At 35.0% G+C, this 17,981-nt stretch overlaps 1 pseudogene; it reads left to right on the top strand.

Annotated features, from left to right (window-relative positions):
* Positions 1–3,116: 3,116 nt before the first annotated feature.
* LOC141816519 (WD repeat-containing protein 55-like) lies at positions 3,117–17,819 on the top strand (annotated as a pseudogene).
* Positions 17,820–17,981: the final 162 nt, after the last annotated feature.

Here is a 17,981-nt window from a genome sequence, read left to right as displayed (position 1 = left end):
ATATCAACTGATACAACAAAGGAAGAACCATACTGTGCAACAAGTATAGTAATCATAGCATGTAATCATGTATGTAATGTCACGCAGTGCAATAATCATAGTAAACAAGTGCAACAGCCACAACCATATAAATAAAATAAACTATGTAATAATCATACCAACAAATGCATGTAATATGCATCAATCAATCTAATACATGTCACTGTTTGCACTCGCCACCCCCAGTTACTCCCTTAGGCAATGAATTGAGGCGCCAAACAGGACAAACTGCAAGTCACTGTATGCACTCGCCACCCCCAGTCACCCTCCTAGGGCAGTGAATTGAGCCGCCAAACAGGACATACTGCATAAACTCCAACAACTGACCACTAAAAATAAGTGGGGAGAAGAAGTGTAGCAGGAGGGCAATATAGCAGTCCAAGAACAGCCAACAATGCTGTCATCAACCCTACTACTAGTATATGGATGTATGATGATCATCCCAATATGTAATAGCTAAAATTAATTAGCATGCTCAACAGGAATTAACAGAGGTCAATATATGACAATGATACCATAGTTAAAACTATTCTAACCATGAATAGATCAGATAAAGATCATAAATCATGTATCAAGCAATGAATCATACGAAGATCAATAGAATAAATGATACAGATGGCAAGAATATCAACATGGTATCAATAGATCATCATAAGGTCAACAGCAGGTATCAAGCTATGATTTTCAAAAGTATCAACTAGATACTATCTCAAACAGCATGGATATCAACATGATAAACAATATAGCAACAACAGATCATGCACTGAAAAAGAATCCTGTATTGACCAAGTACAGGATACCCACCTGATCAGATGATCGTCAACAACTAAAACCCCCAGAAAAATATCCAGACTCCGTGTAATAGGACCAATCAAGTCAAGGTCCTGCAAAGGAATAAACAACATTCCTAAATGACATATCCAATAAATCCTAATCAAGTTAAAGGTAGTTTTAACCCCCATGCGATTAACCTAACGCGAAGTTTGATTAACCTAACCAATTAATTCTTAATGCCAACAGATCAAGAGATTCCTACTCGATTTACCAATTCAACATTCATTAATACTGATCTAACCTAAAACTCAATCAAACAGTAAGGGCAACCTTGATCCAACATTAACAATTCATTCACACCAATCAACCGTACTAAGATCACTAACCAAACCATCCAACTCAATCAACAGTAATTCCATTCAGCATACATTGGTAATTACATCATGATCTCACCAAAAGAGCTTTTAGATCTTACCTCAAAATTAATGCCGACCAAGCCCTAGTTCCAACCAAAACTTTGGTCTGAGCTGCTGCCCTAAATCCAAACAGACACCAACAGCAGTTCGTTAGAACCGTAAATCCCAATCCGATAACTTCAAGCCCCCCCAACCTAAAAGCATCAACGTTACAATAAAGCTTACCTTAGATATGCCTTTTTGCCCTAGAAATCAGTTTCGTTTCCCTTCTTCACTCTTGCGGCCAACACCGAAAGAAGACAGCCACAAGCTGAAGAGAAAACAATAAATCAGCAACCTAAACAAATCCAAAGCTATTCCACCGAGATCTACCTCAATAAACCAACCACAACTTACCTCTAATCAGATCCCTTGTGTCCTAAAGACAAAAATCCTTCGGCTCTACCCCGATCCAACTAGCTCACGGCCAAAATCGGAGAACTCCTTCCGATCTGTCGCTCCAGAAGGAAATCTCAAATACTTGACTACAATATCTAATGAAATCAGGGATTCAAGAGGAATCAACTTACCGATATTCTTCCTCCAAATCGCAGCCCTCTATCACCCGATCTTCCTCCCTCTCCAGGAAGGAACACTAGTCGATCCTCCTCTGCTCCCTCTCCAGCAAGGAACACTAGTCGATCCTCCTCTGCTCCCTCTCCCACTTCTATCACCGGCAACCACCTCAAGGTGAATCGGCGAGGGACAGCTTGAAGAAAAACAACACCAGATCTTCACCTCATCTTCATCGTCAGGCGGCCGTCTTCGCTGGCAACTGGGCAGCGCCGGCGTTGGGCGGATGAGGGAGACGCGGATCATAGGGTTGATGGCGTCGATACAAGTTCGGGTGGCAATCATCGCTTGCGGCGTGGAGTGGAGCGGCTGATGGAGGGTTGAGGACGCGATCGGGAAAACGGGGAAGGCAATTGCGAACCCATGTTGCACAGTGCCGGCTCCTTAAATCAATGCTAATGGGTCGGATTTAGTGTGGGATCCAATAGTCCATTAACCCAAAAAATCCCTTAACCCTAATTTCCTATTAATTAAATTAGGTTTTAAATAAACCAAATCAACATTAGGGTTAATTTAATTAACCCCCCATCTTCTCTTCAAACTCAAAATTTAGGTTAAGTTTATTTACGATTTAGCCCATAATCTTCCGGTATTTTACAGAAGTACGCTCGAGGGACAAAAGGCTGGAGTCGGGATCGAGTGAGTCTAACTTCGGTTGGTCAGAAATCACCCAACCGATGATTCTACAAAAAGTCAAACATGTTGACTTTTGACAGGAATAGAAGACTTAGACTTGGACCTTTTGGACGTGACTTTTGAAAAAAAAGATAAGATAAGATTTGATAAATATTATCTTTTATCATATAAAAGATAAATATTTAATTTTTATTAAGGATAATATTCTTTATTTTTTATTAAAGATAAAGTTTATTCTTATTTAATCAACGGCTACTATCAAAGTCTATCTCCGATCAACGGTTAGAATCGCATCAACGACTAAGAGAAAGTTCATCTATGATCAACGATCCAGATCTATTCTCTTTGGCTATAAATAAGACTTAGAATTTTAGAAATCATATCATCAATTATTTTGTAATTTTCTCTCTAAGTCTCTGTGCTACAACTGTAAAAGTTTCTCCGCTTAAAGGAGTTCTGATTGAGCGTTAACTGTCTTGGAGCAATGAATCAGTTGCAACCAAGTTTTTTTTAAAAAACGAGTGCTATTCTTCTTAACTGTCTATTCATCTCCCTCTAGCCGATCCAACCCGATCCTACAAGTAGTATCAGAGCGGGTTCGCTTTTGAAGAACTAACCGCCCGATAAAATAACAGAACGATGGCCGGAGCGCATATCCATCCACTCAAATTTGAAGGGGATTTGGGATTTCACCGTCTGGAAAAAGAAAATGGAAGTATTTTTTTGTATTGATTTTGATATTTTATTGTCTATTAAATATGGTTTTGCAGTTCCAAAAGATACGAACGGGGATGAAAAAGAAAGCCTATGGAATAAGGAGCAATCTGAGTCCGGTAAGTGAGGTATGTTTTCTCCCTCATGATCAGTTATACGGTAAGTGAGGTATGAGCATTGTTTTTATTCCAGCGTATAACTGATCGTGAGGGAGAAAACATACCTCACTTACCGGGTCGCTTTCGGAAAGAGAGGCTCCCTCTTCGTCATTACTTTCTTCTAACGTTGCTCCCCCTTCATCTGTGCTCTCTTCTTGATGACTTGTCATCAGCGCAAGTCCGGTGTACTCTTGAGTTTTTGATTCGTCAAACGAGGTCTTGTCCCAGGTGGCTTTCAATGCCTTCTTCTTCTTTGATTGGTTATTGAGTTTGGGACACTGGTCTTTTAGATACCCCTCCTCGTTGTAGTTATAGCATCGAACAGTATGTTTGTTCAGAGATCGTCTTTTCTTCTGCATCCTCGAAAACTTATTAGCTTTAAAAAAACTTTTAAAGGTCCTTACCATTTGTGTTGTCTCTTCGTCGTCCATCGAGGATTCTGATTCCTTTTCCGTTCTCCTTGTGTTCAGGGCAATGTTGTTTATTTTTCTAAATCCTGCACACCGAAACTCGTGTAATTCAAAAATAGAAAATATTTCATCTATCGTACTTACCTCTAAATCCTTAAAAATATAATAGGCGTCGACGATTGTACTCCACTTCTGGGTTCTCGGGAAGGCATTGAGGGGTATCGAATAGAATCGCGATTACTTACCGATTCGCCGAGTTGGGTGAGTCCGGAGATTAGCTACTTATTTTTGGCGTGAAGTTCTGCCACCGTTTCTCCTTCCATCATTCGTAGATTTGTCAGCTGATTCCATAGAAGGTCCTTACTTGCTGATTTGCTTCTGAGGTACCCGCATGAAGTTCTAAGAACTTCTCCCACAGTTCTTTCGCGGAGTGGTAGGTGCCGATCAGATTCACTTCTTAAGTAGGTAAGACCGTTAGGAAGTGGAACTCGGCCTTACCGTTAGCAACAGACTCAGATTGCTCTTTATTCCATAGGTTTTCTTCTTTTTCATCTCCGTTCGTATCTTTTAGAACTGCAAAACCATATTTAATAGACAATAAAACATCGAAATCAGTACGAAAAAATACATCCATTTTCTTTTTCCAGACGGTGAAATCCCCTTCGAATTTGGTGGATGGATATGCGCTCCAGCCATCGTCCTGTTGCTTTATCGAGTGGTTAGTCCTTCAAAAGCGAATCCGCTCTGATACCACTTGTAGGATCGGATTGGACTGGTTAGAGGGGGTGAATAGACGATTAAGAAGAATAACACTTGTCTTTTAAAAACTTGGTTACAACTGGATCGTTGCTTCCAAAGCGGTTAATGCTCAATCAGAACTCCTTTAGGTGGAGAAGCCTTTACAGTTATAGCACAGAGACTTAGAGAGAAAATTATAAAATAATTGATTATATGACTTTTAAAACTCTAAGTTTTATTTATAGTCTAAGAGAATAGATCTGGATCGTTGATCGTAGATGGACTTTCTCTTAGCCGTTGATGTGATCCTAACCGTTGATCGGAGATAGATTTTGATCGTAGATGTTGATTAAATAAAGATAAACTTTATCTTTAACAAAAGATAAAGAGAATTATCCTTAATAAAAGTTAAATATTTATCTGTTATATGATAAAAGATAAAATTGATCAAATTTTATCTTTTTTTTCAAAAGTCATATCCAAAAGGTCCAAGTCTAAGTCTTCTATTCCGGTCAAAAGTCAACGTGTTTGTCTTTTTGTAGGATCGTCAGTTGGGTGATTTCTGGCCATCAGGAGTTAGTCTCACCCGAACCTGATTCCGGCCTTTTGCCCCTCGAGCGTATTTCTTTTCGACTTCTCGGACGTCGTGCACGTCCTTCTCACTCCACCGATGTACTCTTTCGTAGCTTCCGCGTCCCTCGATGCAGCGAGCCCGTCGGCTCACTGCCCCGTGCCATCCTTCTCGTCCCGCTATGTCGTACGCTCGACTTCCTCCGTATCTAAGTTCCTGCACACTTAGCAGAGGGATCAAAACAATACAGGACCTAACTTAACGTGGTTGATCACATCAAAACTAATCGGGGCACCAACAATGTCGACAATAACGATGTTTAGGTGACTAGTTTGAGGAATAAGAATTTGAGAAAATATGCTCTTCTTTTTTAAGTTTATTATTCGTTTCTCTTTTGTTGTTTGCGTTTGATTTTTGGATTGGATTCGAGTGTAATACATGTTAAGATCCAGCCCATTGTCCTGGGAAACTCGATCCACAGGAATTTTTTCTCACAAAATTTGGATCAATCTTGAACACTATGTGTTTCTTTATTTGATGGATTGAGGTTAGATTGAGATTAGTAATATCCCTGTGTTACAGTCATGCTCCTTTGGGTGCTTTCAGGGGCAGTGCTCATGGTCACTATTAACAATTTGTAGCAGTCTTGGATTGGAAGCCCTTATGAGACTGGATATGTATTTCACATGTAGGGTGCATTTTTTCCCCATAATCTGTACAATGTGGCAGACTCTCTTCTTGTTACTTTAAACTATCATCATTTTTTTTTGCCCTACACAATATTTGATGTGATCCATAAATATGCTGCATTTCTTCTGTCTTATATGATATCTTATTTGTTGTCTTGTGTATGTGTCACACATCATACACCATAAGAGTACTACGATACTTCAGCAAAATGAGCTTAAAGCTATGTTTAATATCATTAGAAAAATATGATTCAGTATAGAAATAGCAAGAAGATTTGTTGGAGTATTGTTTTTTTATATAAAAATATGTTATTTTACCCCAGGGTGGTCGAAAAGTTATCTGTGGAACTTAGACAGGAGCATTATTATTATATTCTTGGGGCCATTTCCAGGATTGCAGGTAATTTTATCAGAAAGTAGATAATGATTGTGTTTATGGTTCATGATGTCATTATCTTTGGGTTGTTGTTTTCCCATAGTAGTGTATACATCTAACCCTTATATTTTTGTATCATTAGTGACCGTTTCCTTGGGCATCCCATGTCTGTTGATACATTATTGAAGGTGAGTAGTTTTGTTATTCACAGATAATTCAACTCTTCAGTCATTTATGAATTAACATATTATAGTTTTGTAGCTTGACGAAGACACACTCATTTCTGGATGGGAGGATGGAGTGATCAGGTTTTTGGACTAACCTCTCCGGCTCTCTGCGAATTCCAAAGTTCTTGATTCCTTAACATCATAAATTTTTGGATAGGTTAGTAGGCATTCTACCAAATAGGATAATTCAGCCACTTGCAGAGCATTCAGTATACTCAATAGAGCGCCTTGGTATGTGCTTGTGTTATTGTTGTTAATACTTTTTGACTGTTCCAAGAATTGAAATTTCGAGCCGTATCACACGTTACAGACGAAATTTTTCGTTCCGCCGATGGACCGGCACTGGCACAACACTGACAAAGCACTGACACAGCAGTTTCGGTTGGGAAATACCTCTGAGATGTCGCCTGGGCCCGGCGACGCCATCGGAGATTTCGCCCGAGCCGGACGATGCTACCAGAGGCGCCGTGTGGGCTCGGCGACGCCACCAGAGGTGTCGTGCTGGCCTGGCGATGCTTTCGTGCGCAAGCCGCGGGCAATCTGGGATGATGCAGTCGCGATTTTTGATTTTTTTTTAACTTAGGATTTAATTGAGATTTTAATAATTAATTCTTAGCTATAGTGAAGATAATTTAAATAGATTTTATTAAAATCCATAAAATTATCTTATTACTTTTTAAAATATTTTATTTTTTATTTTTAAATCTTTAAATTAATTTTTTTATTATAGTTCATATATTTTATATTTTAAAAATATCAAAATTATATTGATACGGTATGATAAGGTACTAAAATTATATTGTTTCAGTCTGAAATTAAAATTTTGATACGGTTTGATATTTTAAATCTTAGAGTGTTCTAACATCCCATGTTGTTGGCCGTGCAGCAGTATGAAAAGACAAGTAGCATTTCACATGATCAAATGTTGAAGGTGAGATTATAATCCGCTATTTGATTTACGGATTAATTTATCTGGCACGTCAGGCCTTGGTTACGTTTATCTGGTATGGTACCATCTTTCCGAGATTATGCAACTGATGAACCCGTACGTTATCTTTTTCTTCGCTTTGGGATTTGCAAGAACTTTTGGATAACCATAACGGTGCACCAGAAAATCAAATGGTCGACACTGATAGCGATGATGAAGAGATGGATGTCGATGTGAAACCTCTGAAATCTACTAAAGGTGCAGACATGCGGATTAAATTGTCATCTGTGTTTAGCAGTTTATAATTCGTAACACTAATTGTTTGTGAAGGTACGATGAGGAAGAAATCCGGCAAGGGACAAACATCAGGTTCTACTGTTACTTATTTCTTTGCAGACTTGTAGTTTGCAGCGTGAAATAGGGAGAAAAAATCATGGAGAAAATTTTGAATTTTGATTTATTTGCTGATGCATTCTTTAACATTAAATGCTAAGCAAGAGTAGCAGGTACAATCCTATAATGTAAGTTGAATTTGTATTTATTTGTTTCCTTGTAGAAAAGTAGTATTTTACGTCTGATTAAACACAAACTGTTCACTTTGCATCTTAACAATGTCTGACCTCTGAATTATAGCACTAGGCTGGCAAGTCTAATCACACTTAACTGGGGCAGTGTATTAGGATCAATTATGGACTGGGCTGGCAAATTAATTCAAAGTTTGATTTGATTGGGCTGATATCATTCGACTCAATTAACTAAATTGGCAGATAAATTCGGCTCAATTTGATTTGATTTGGATGAAATATTCGACCTCAATTTGACTTGACTGGAGATCCACATGTGCTGTCCAACTTGTCTTGATTTGGCTGAGATATTCAATCCAACTCAGTTTTGACCGAGTTAGCAAATGGATCCAGTATGAATTGATTAGATTAGTAAAAAATGAAATTCATCATCCTAGTGATTTTATATAGTTAGTTTTATGATCATTTGTGAAAAGATAAATCGAGAAATTACAGTTAGACTGAGAATATTGAGAAGTCAATCATTTGTTTTATTCACGAACAAATTAAATAAAAGTGTAGGTATTCCTGTTTCATTCCATCTTTATTATATGACAAACACCACTTTAATATGAAAAATTGCAGGAAAACCAAAATGGGCATACTTACAATGACTCCACAAAATGTGCCATTGTGATATTAATCTAACTATGAGCAAGTTTGCATTGCTGAATTAAAAGTGGATAACTTTTGAAGGCCTTCAGTCTGCATTGCTGAATTAAAAGTGGATGAATATATGCTGCGTCATGCTCATCTATTGAGCGAGGCTAAAACCAGGCATCATGGTAGTTTGATATCGAGTATCCTTGAAACAGAGACAATGCCTGATGTCTCACCATCTGCTTAATTAACAGTTAAAATTCAGAATTGTCTTTCCACCTAACCATGAAGCAGAGCCGGTTCTTATTGTACAAGGATCTTAAGTGAAATTATAATTTTTGAACTCTGGCACAGTAACATATTTAATTTTTAGAGCTTAAATTATAATTTTCAATCAATAAGAGTTTGATAAAAAAATTTTACACAAAATAATGCTCTCCAAGCAAATAGAGTTCTAAGACAAAAAAAAATAATTTCTCCTATTTAAAATAATAATGATACTCTAAATAATATTTAGAATATATAAAAAATAAATAAATAAAGTCGAGGTTTTTTGAATTTCCACTTTAAATTTCATCGAAATACTCTGTTTCTTCTTCGTAGTGAAGAAGCTCCAAACTGGATGAAGGTCGTCATCGAATACTGAATTTTTTTTATAACCACTTATAATATTTTCTTGTCTGTTCCACCAAAAGGTATAAATTTCGTCATGTCAAAATATCAAGAAAAGTATTTTGATGCACAAGGGAAAATATATAACGAGAAAATTTAAAAACTTGTATGGCTAAAAATAAGAGAAGGAAACAAAAACACAAGTTGCAAGCATGAAGTTGGTGAACATGCAGCACAATTCGAAGACCTGTATACCTCACTTGACTGTAATGAGATAATAATTTTATCATGCAAAAATTAAACATATGAACTACTGAAAAAAGTTAATTGACTAGTCATTGGTTAAAAGTTCCGTGTTATTTTGAAAGACACTAATTTATACATTTGCAGCATAATATAAGTTAATTAGTAGATTCACAGCATAAAAAAGTATACATATATAATGAATTCAAAATGGACAAGTTACACTCTATTTAGCATATGGTTCTTAAAAACAAACATTCAAGGCAAAATAACAAGCATGTTGGTCATGAAACTAATGAAATACCACGGTTGAAGATAAACAAAAACAAGCCAGCATGATTAAACAAAGAGAAGTTAGTTATATGTGACCTTGTTAAGAAATGATCAGTTTTTCTTTCAACATTACAAGTGCGTCCATCAAACAATGATAGCGTCATATGATTCTTTACTAAAATATTTATTCAATGAACCTCTTAAGCTTTGGACTATCTCTTCCTCTTTTTTCTTTTTTTATCTTTTTTAATATCCAGATAGTTGTTTCATGATGATAGATAATTATGAATAATAAGCAATGAGCAATGAGCAAAGAACAATAAAACCTAATATGGAGGGGCACTTTGCGGCGTGTGAAACTGTAGAAGCGGTTGTGACCTGTGGGGGCAGTTCGCAGTAGAGATCCACAACCTGTGGAATGAACAGAAAAAGGATCTGTTAACGAGATTTACAACTTATCGAGATCTGGTACTTGTGCTTGACGGAATGAACAGAAAAAGGATCGACAATTAGGGCTTAAAAAATAGTTGACCATTCATTTTTTTGGATGGACAAATGGACAAAGAATTATAGAGTTGACCACTCTTTTTTTTTTTGATCCGATCGAAGAATACTTTTAATATTCTTTGAGAGGCAATAATTAAAAGTTAAAAATATGACATTTAACCCAAAAATTAAGGTCCTACCAATTTGTGAGCCCTGGGCAATCGCCCTGCTTGCCCTGGCCTAGGGCCAGCCCTGCCATAAAGTCCTGAGTCCCTTGCAAGCTGCAAAGGTAAATAAAATGACCTGTCAATTGCCTTCCCAAAGCATTGTGTTTTTCGTATTAATTATATGGACCCACAGGGTGAATTTGAAAGCCTACTGGAGAGATATGCAAGAACAAAATCATTGTTCCGTTGTTTAAATTGGACTATAAGAGAATTTCTATCTACACTATTTCAGTAAAAGATAGAATCTGTCATCCCAACGGTCCCACATGATCGACTCCACAATCATCTGCGAGAAGATAATTCAAGAAGTTGCAGTTGATCACTATGGAGGAGAGCATTGTCTCAACTTTGTCGAGATTCGATTCTTATCCACTTCAGCAAGTCTGTTTCGTAATAACCAACTCAATCATGCTCCAAAGGTGAATTTGTTAGAATTAGCCCTTAGTGTCAATTCGGATTGAGTTGGACTCAAGTCAACTCAGATTGTGTGAGACTCGAGTTGGACTCAAGTCACACAAGCCAATTCGAATTTATCAAAAGATTATTATGCATGAGATGCATGATCTTCCTTAAAAGAAGAGAAAGATTATCATGCATGAGATGCATGATCTTCATTAAAAGAGGAGAAAAGTCTTCATGCATGAGATGCATGTGAGTTAATAAAATATTAATTCCTTAAATCACTAAAAACCAAAACCCTTCATATCCCATGGTAGGATATAAAAAGGGGTGAGAGGCTCTTGATGAAGGGTTGTTGGATGCTCTTGCTCTCCCTCTTCTTCTTCTTCTCTTCCACCTTTGGCCGAACCTTCTCTTGTGGCTAGCACTACAGTTTGGTTCTTCTCCATCTCAGTGTTCGTGTGGATACCGTGGAGGCGCGAACACACTAATCGTGCTGAGATCCGTAAACCTTTGAAGGCAAGAGTTGCTGTCGGGATTGCGAAAGACTCGCATCAAAGGTAACCTCGATTCTAGTAGGTAGAATCGTCAAACGAGTATGTTTTTCGCATGGATTTTCTGGAGGAATCATGTTTTCCGCTGCGTATATGCTATTAAAATTATTTGATGACGCATATAGATCCCTACAGAATTTCTATCTACACCAGAACCATAATATTATATTGGGGAGGAAGATCACAGTTAGAGATGGATAGAAAATTATGAATATTGACATGTTAAAGGAAAAATCAAAAATATTTATTCTAGTTCTATTATGGTTATGACTTTAATTCTAGATAATAATTATTACCATTATTTTTTTTTAATCTTTCCTTGTCTTTCTGGAATGATAAGGAGAAACAACAATTTGCTTGTGCAGAAACATTTTAAGTCCTTATTTAGGAATATAATTATGAAAGAAATTTAAAGATTCATTCGAAACCTAAAGTAATGGTATGAAACATATTCTGTTTTACTTATTCATAGATAATTATTTTTCATGCAGAGTACTTTTTGTAAGAGCTATTATCTGTACAATTAGCTAGAATTCACCATTACTTAATTAGGATCCCTTCCCTTGCTGTCTCTAAAAAATAGTGGAGGGCGTATGAAGAATGGTGTTGTTATTGACTCAATCTCCCATATGGATACCTTATTGCGCCTCTCGCCAGCTGCAGGCTCATCCCATCTCACCTCTTATATCAACATGAAGCATCATTAAAGTGCACAAAGACTTAGGATAATATATGTGTTTCAATTGACAAACCTTGATAGAAGATGTAAGAAAACGAAAAGGATGACATAAGAAAGGAACCATCGGATTTGGTGCATTTGAGATACGAGAAGCTGTAGAAGAGTACTCCGACAGAACGAGTAAGACGCACGAGAGTAAGTCATCCGAGGGACGAGAAGTCAAAAGGAAAACTACACAAGGTAATCAAGACTGGATGGAAGAGGAAAATGATCAACTCAAGCGCTAGGACTCCAGACACCCGGATCCATTCCGGACGTCCGGAAGGCCATTCCAGGTTAGTGCAAGCTATTGTCGCATGGATTAGGGTGATATCCACTTCAGCGGCAGGTTCTAGGTGCTCAGATCTCTTCCAGGTGCTCGGAAGGCCTAGAGCTGTTATATGGACCGTTGCCATGTGGATGGAGTTTTAACGAGTCCAAGTGCTCGAAAGGCTTTCGAGTATCCGAAACAGTCATATCAGTACAACGGTCAGATCGAGGTAAAAACTATAAATAGATTGAAGCTCCAAGAAAAAAAATAACACACATGATTTAGATTTTTGTTCAAGTCTATTTTAATGTTTAACAGTCAACTGTTGTACAAGGTTTCTCCGCCTCCGGATCGTTTCCAATAAGGATATTTTGAGTGGAGCTTGTATAGTTCTTGGACTAATAATTCGAGACTTGTAACTAAGTAATTCGTGCCTTGTACTATTCTTTTTATGTTATACTTGTCATTTTAATTAATGTGCCCTTGCTAAAACGTTAGTAAGAGAAATCGAGATTGTTTTTGTAGGTTGCTATTCATCCCTCCCCTCTAGCGATCCACGAACTGCTTTAGCTGCACCAACAATTGGTATCAAAGCGGGATCCCTCAGAAGGACTAACCGCCAATTCAACAACTAGATTGGAAAGAATGACTGGATCAGTATTCATCCACCAAAGTTCGAAGGTGACTTCGCCATGTGGAAAAAGAAAATGAAGGTATACTTTAAAATCTTTTTTGAAATTATGTTATGTATTAAGTACAATTTTGAAGCACCCAAAAATGAAGACGGAGATGAACTCGAAGAACACAGATGAACCAAAAAGCAACGAGACGAGTCTGTGGTCAAAGGTAAAATGGAGTTCCACTTATTAAGTGTCTTACCAATGTAGGAACTGAACCAAATCAGCACTTACAACTCTACCAACGAACTCTAGAAAAAATTCCTAGAACTTCATGAAGGCATTTCGGAGGTAAAACGAGCTAGACGAGATCGGAATCAACTCAACAATCTTTGATTGGAAAAGGGAGAAAAGGTGGCACAATTACATAGTAAGCTCAAGGAGATCTTAACAAATCTCCACAATCTCGAAGAAATTGTTTCAAATCCGGACACGTTATGGTATGCGTTAAATGTCTTCCCACACGCTCAAGAATGGATATCCATAATAGTCTCATACAATATTTCCAAGAACCTCGAGGCAAGTAATTTTTATCACTATAGAATTACACGAATCAAGATGTGAAAGTTTAAAAGAAATAAAGAAGATAAATCACAACCTAGTACTAAAAACAAGGCAAAGCAAGTCAGATTCGAAATCTTCAATGAATAGAGATGAAGAAGTCTATCTGGTAAGAAAAATGAAGAAATTATTTTCTAACAAATTTGATAAGAAACAGACCTCAAGATTGTTAAGAATAAAAGAGAAAAGAATAGTAAGGTGCTTCAACTGTAATGGAGAAAGTCACATCAAAGATAACTGTCCCAAACTCAAGAAGATAATCAAAGAAAATAGAAAAGAAAAGACAAAGCCCAAATAGAAGAATCTAAAAGCAACTTGGGATGGCTCTTTAAAAGATTCAATATCAAAACAAATAACGAGGCTTGCACTGATGACAACACAAGAAGAAGAGTCAAAAGTGGGATCAAATGACAAAAGCAATAGTATAGTGGGAGCCTTAATCGACGAATTCGAAATGGTAAGTGAGGTACATAACGTCCCTTTCGATTAACTTTACAATGCAATTAAAATATTCTCTAGGTTATTATGTAAAATTAGGAAGAAATACATGGAATTAAAACGAACAAATCTAGAGGTAGAAAATAAATTAATTGGTACATGCTCTAAGGAGGAATATGAAAAATTAACAACTAAAAAATTTAAAACTAAGGGGTTAGGTAGATTTCTTAAAATCATCCTCAAGAAAATTTTCTACTGGCTTAGATAAGTTGTATAAGGACAAAAATATAATTATAAAAATTTCAGCGGCCAAATAAAAAAAGTACCAAAATTATTTATTTTAGAAAAATATTTGGTAAATAAAGTAGGTCTATACTTATTTTGGATTCCAAAATCAATTTTAACTACTTAAAAAAATTTATAGAATGGTCAACTAAGGAAAAAGATTATTTATGTGATTGACTTAGATGAAAATTTTTTTTTTGATATATTCTATATGAAAATTTCATGAAAATTATTTTTTTATGAAAGTATAACTTGTTCCTATCCGTATATAAAAATTTTAAATTTGAGAATGTTTTAATATTTTTTAATAATTATCAAAAGAAAATTATATTTTTTAAAATTAGAAAATTAATTAAAATATATTTTTAGTGAAAATTAATTTTTGAAGATATTATGCTTTATATTTGATAAAAATTTTAAAATTTTCTATGGTCAGAAAAAATATTATCAAAATTTTCATTACCTCAATGTTTTTAAAAATTTTAAAATTTTCTATGGTCAGAAAAAATATTATTAAAATTTTCATTACCTCAATGTTTTTAAAAATTTTAAAATTTTCTATGGTCAGAAAAAATATTATCAAAATTTTCATTACCTCAATGTTTTTACTATTGTCAAAAGGGGAAGAAAAATTAAAAATTAGATATAAATGCAGAGAGGAATAAAAATATTTTGCTAACTTATTATTGCAATATTCTTTTTTTGTATTATTAGTAACTTTTCTTAATTTCTAACTTAGTTTGACTAATATCAAAAAGGAGAGATTGTCAGTACCTAGTGAAGTTTTGATGTATGAGCAAATAAGTCTGAAATTAGGTTGTTGAATGAGTGTGTCTAAATGTACAGGAACTTAAGATAACACATATGTTCCAACTGGCGAATCTTGGTAGAAGATGCAAATGAGCGAGAAGGATGATACGGGAAAGGAGTCGACAGGCTCGGTACATCCGAGGTACGAGGAGTTGTGGAAAAGTACTCCGGTGGAACGAGAAGGACGTACGAAAGCGAGCCAAAAGAGCTCGACGCATCCGAGGTATGAGAAGTTGGAAGAAAAACTATACAAGGCTATCAAGGCTAACCAGAAGAGGAAAATGGTCAATCGAAGGTTGATCATTCCAAATGCCTAGAGCTATTCCAGATGTCTGGACTCCAAGCGCCCAGATTCATCTCGGGCTCTGGATGGCCATTCTAGATCAGGTTCTAAGCGCCCAAATCCCTTTTAGACACCTGGAAGGCCTAGAGCCATTATATGGATCATTGCCAAGTGGATGGAGTTTCGACGAGTACAGACACCGGAAGGCTTTCAGGCCTCCGAAACTGCCATATCATCACAATGGTCAAGTATAACTAAAAAAAATCTATATATCTTGATATAAGAGATATTTATTTTTGATGACTTATATTATAGTACAATCAAGTATAATTGAAAAATATTTTATTTCTTTTATTTTATTAATTATAATATTTTTTATTTTTTTATTAATATATTTATTAACTTATTTTATATATTATGACCAAGATAATTTGAATGTGTTTAACGTGTTCTTGCATTATATGATCAAATTCTATAATCATTTCAATTAAATCTAAAAATTTTTCATTATTATCTTGATAAATCTTTTCATTTGTTTCACAAAATGCTAAATTATTTTTTATAAAATTTTTAACTCTAGCATAATTTTTATTAATACATTTTTCTAATATTCGTTTTCCTTGTTTATCTTTTTTTGTAAATTATGATCAATGGTTTTATTAATAAGCAAGTCAATATCAAATCAAATATTTATATTTATAATATGTTCACTGTTTGTTTCATGACTTTTACGTTTAGCGCTAAGATTTCTCTGATTTCAACATCCTTCATTTGCTAATTGAATTATAATTAATTTTTGACTAAATAATTTACAATAAAAGCAAAATACTTTATCTACTTCTTTTTGAATATATTAATCATTTCTTATCATATTTTTCTTCATTTAATAATTTTTTAAATTTAATGAATTGTATAAAAATATCTACAATTTTCATCGTTTAAAAAAGAAATATTGATTTATCTAATTGGGCCTTTTTAAACTAATAAATCTATTAAATTTTATATTTTTCTACAGTACTAGACATATATATTACTAATAATCTCATTAATATTATTAAAAATTTTATCATCAATTTCTATTAAGTGAATTATTATTATCTTCTTCGTTAATATTAATATTTAATGTATTAGATTTGTGATTATTAAAAAGTTCTGGATAAATTTCCTTTATCCTAATCTATTATCTTCTAGCAAACATTTAATTAATTTTTTATTTAAAATTTTAATTATATTATTTTCTAAATTTTGATTTTTATTATTAGTAATAAATTTATCAAGTGCATATTTTTGAAATTTAAAAATTCTTTTATTTTTTTTCATAAATTTTGTATACCTAGAATTATATTTTTTAGGAGAAATATTTATATTTAAATAATGAAAAAATATAAGTCCCTACTATTTTATTAAAATAAAATTGCTGAAAATTAAAGGAACAATAAAATTTGACTCATGCTATAGTTTCAATTTAATGATATTTCAAAATTTGATGCACATATATAATAAAAAAATAAATATTAATTTTTATTTAGATTTATAGCATGTTATATATATATATATATATATATATATATATATATATATATATATATATATATATATATATATATATATATATATATATGATTGAACTTTTTTTTTGTGACAAGCACAAGTCCCAACACCTTCCTGCTTAGCAGTTCTACCTCTTAGCTTTGTAGTTCGGTAGCTTCGTTTCCTAGCTCAATACTTCGACAACTCTATCTCCCTACTTGACAATTTTGCCACCCAACTTGAACAGTTCAGTAGCTCCGCCTTCTTGCTTGACAACTTGATCGTCCAACTCAGCAACTCTGCCTTTTAGCTCAGCAGTTCTATCTCCAACTTGACAACTCTACTTCTCTAATCAATAGCTCTCTACCTCTCAACTTGACCTCCTAGTTTGACAACTTTGTCTTTCTATCTCAGCAACTTGATCTTCTTGACTTAATCTGTTCAACTCATCATCTCCGAGTTTAGTTGTTCAAGCCTATCTTGACATACCAACAAATTTATTTTTTTTTGAACTCTGGAATTTCAATTTACTTCGACACCAACAACTATTTCATTAAAAAAATAATTACAATTGTCATTTGACACTATGAGCATTATAATATATAGGGTAATCACGTTTTAAAGGGAAAGAGTCTAATTCTCATTTCGACTTTATTTTTGAATCGTTTCACTTGAAAAGAAATAGTGATCATCCTCTTATTTTAATGACGAGTAAGATCCCTCATAATCACGATGTTTACGTTCATTGTAATAAGGAGTAAGATTATTGAAATTATAAATTCATCTTTCTAATGAGTAGTAATTTTACTCCCTAAACGATCAGTATCGTCGATCGGCTCCATGATGAAATAAGACTGCCGTTATCGAATTTGTACAGATACATTAGTGTTCCCGTCAAGAACAGCTTCTGGATGAGCAACCTTTTCTCAGCACCACTCCGGAGTGAAGAGAGGAAGAAGATAGCGAGAGTAGCCGATGACCTGCAAGGACAGACACCGTGAGAAGGAAAGCCGGTGTGACCGGCGCGACCACTCCGATGCCTAAGTTAGATGTATGGAGGAGAAAGTGATGAAAGGAAAATGTCGAAGAAACAGTGAGCATACCTGGCCCCTGAGAGGGGGCTTTCCTTATATACTGATGAAGAGGTCCATACCACGAACCAG

This window comes from Curcuma longa, unplaced genomic scaffold, assembly GCF_044706935.1.
Source record: "Curcuma longa cultivar G26 ecotype Majalengka, Jawa Barat unplaced genomic scaffold, ITB_CL_G26_1.1 contig_17095, whole genome shotgun sequence".
Classification (NCBI taxonomy): Eukaryota; Viridiplantae; Streptophyta; class Magnoliopsida; order Zingiberales; family Zingiberaceae; genus Curcuma; species Curcuma longa.
The sequence above is the reverse complement of the archived record's forward strand: the minus strand, read 5'-3'. Positions and strand labels throughout refer to the sequence as shown.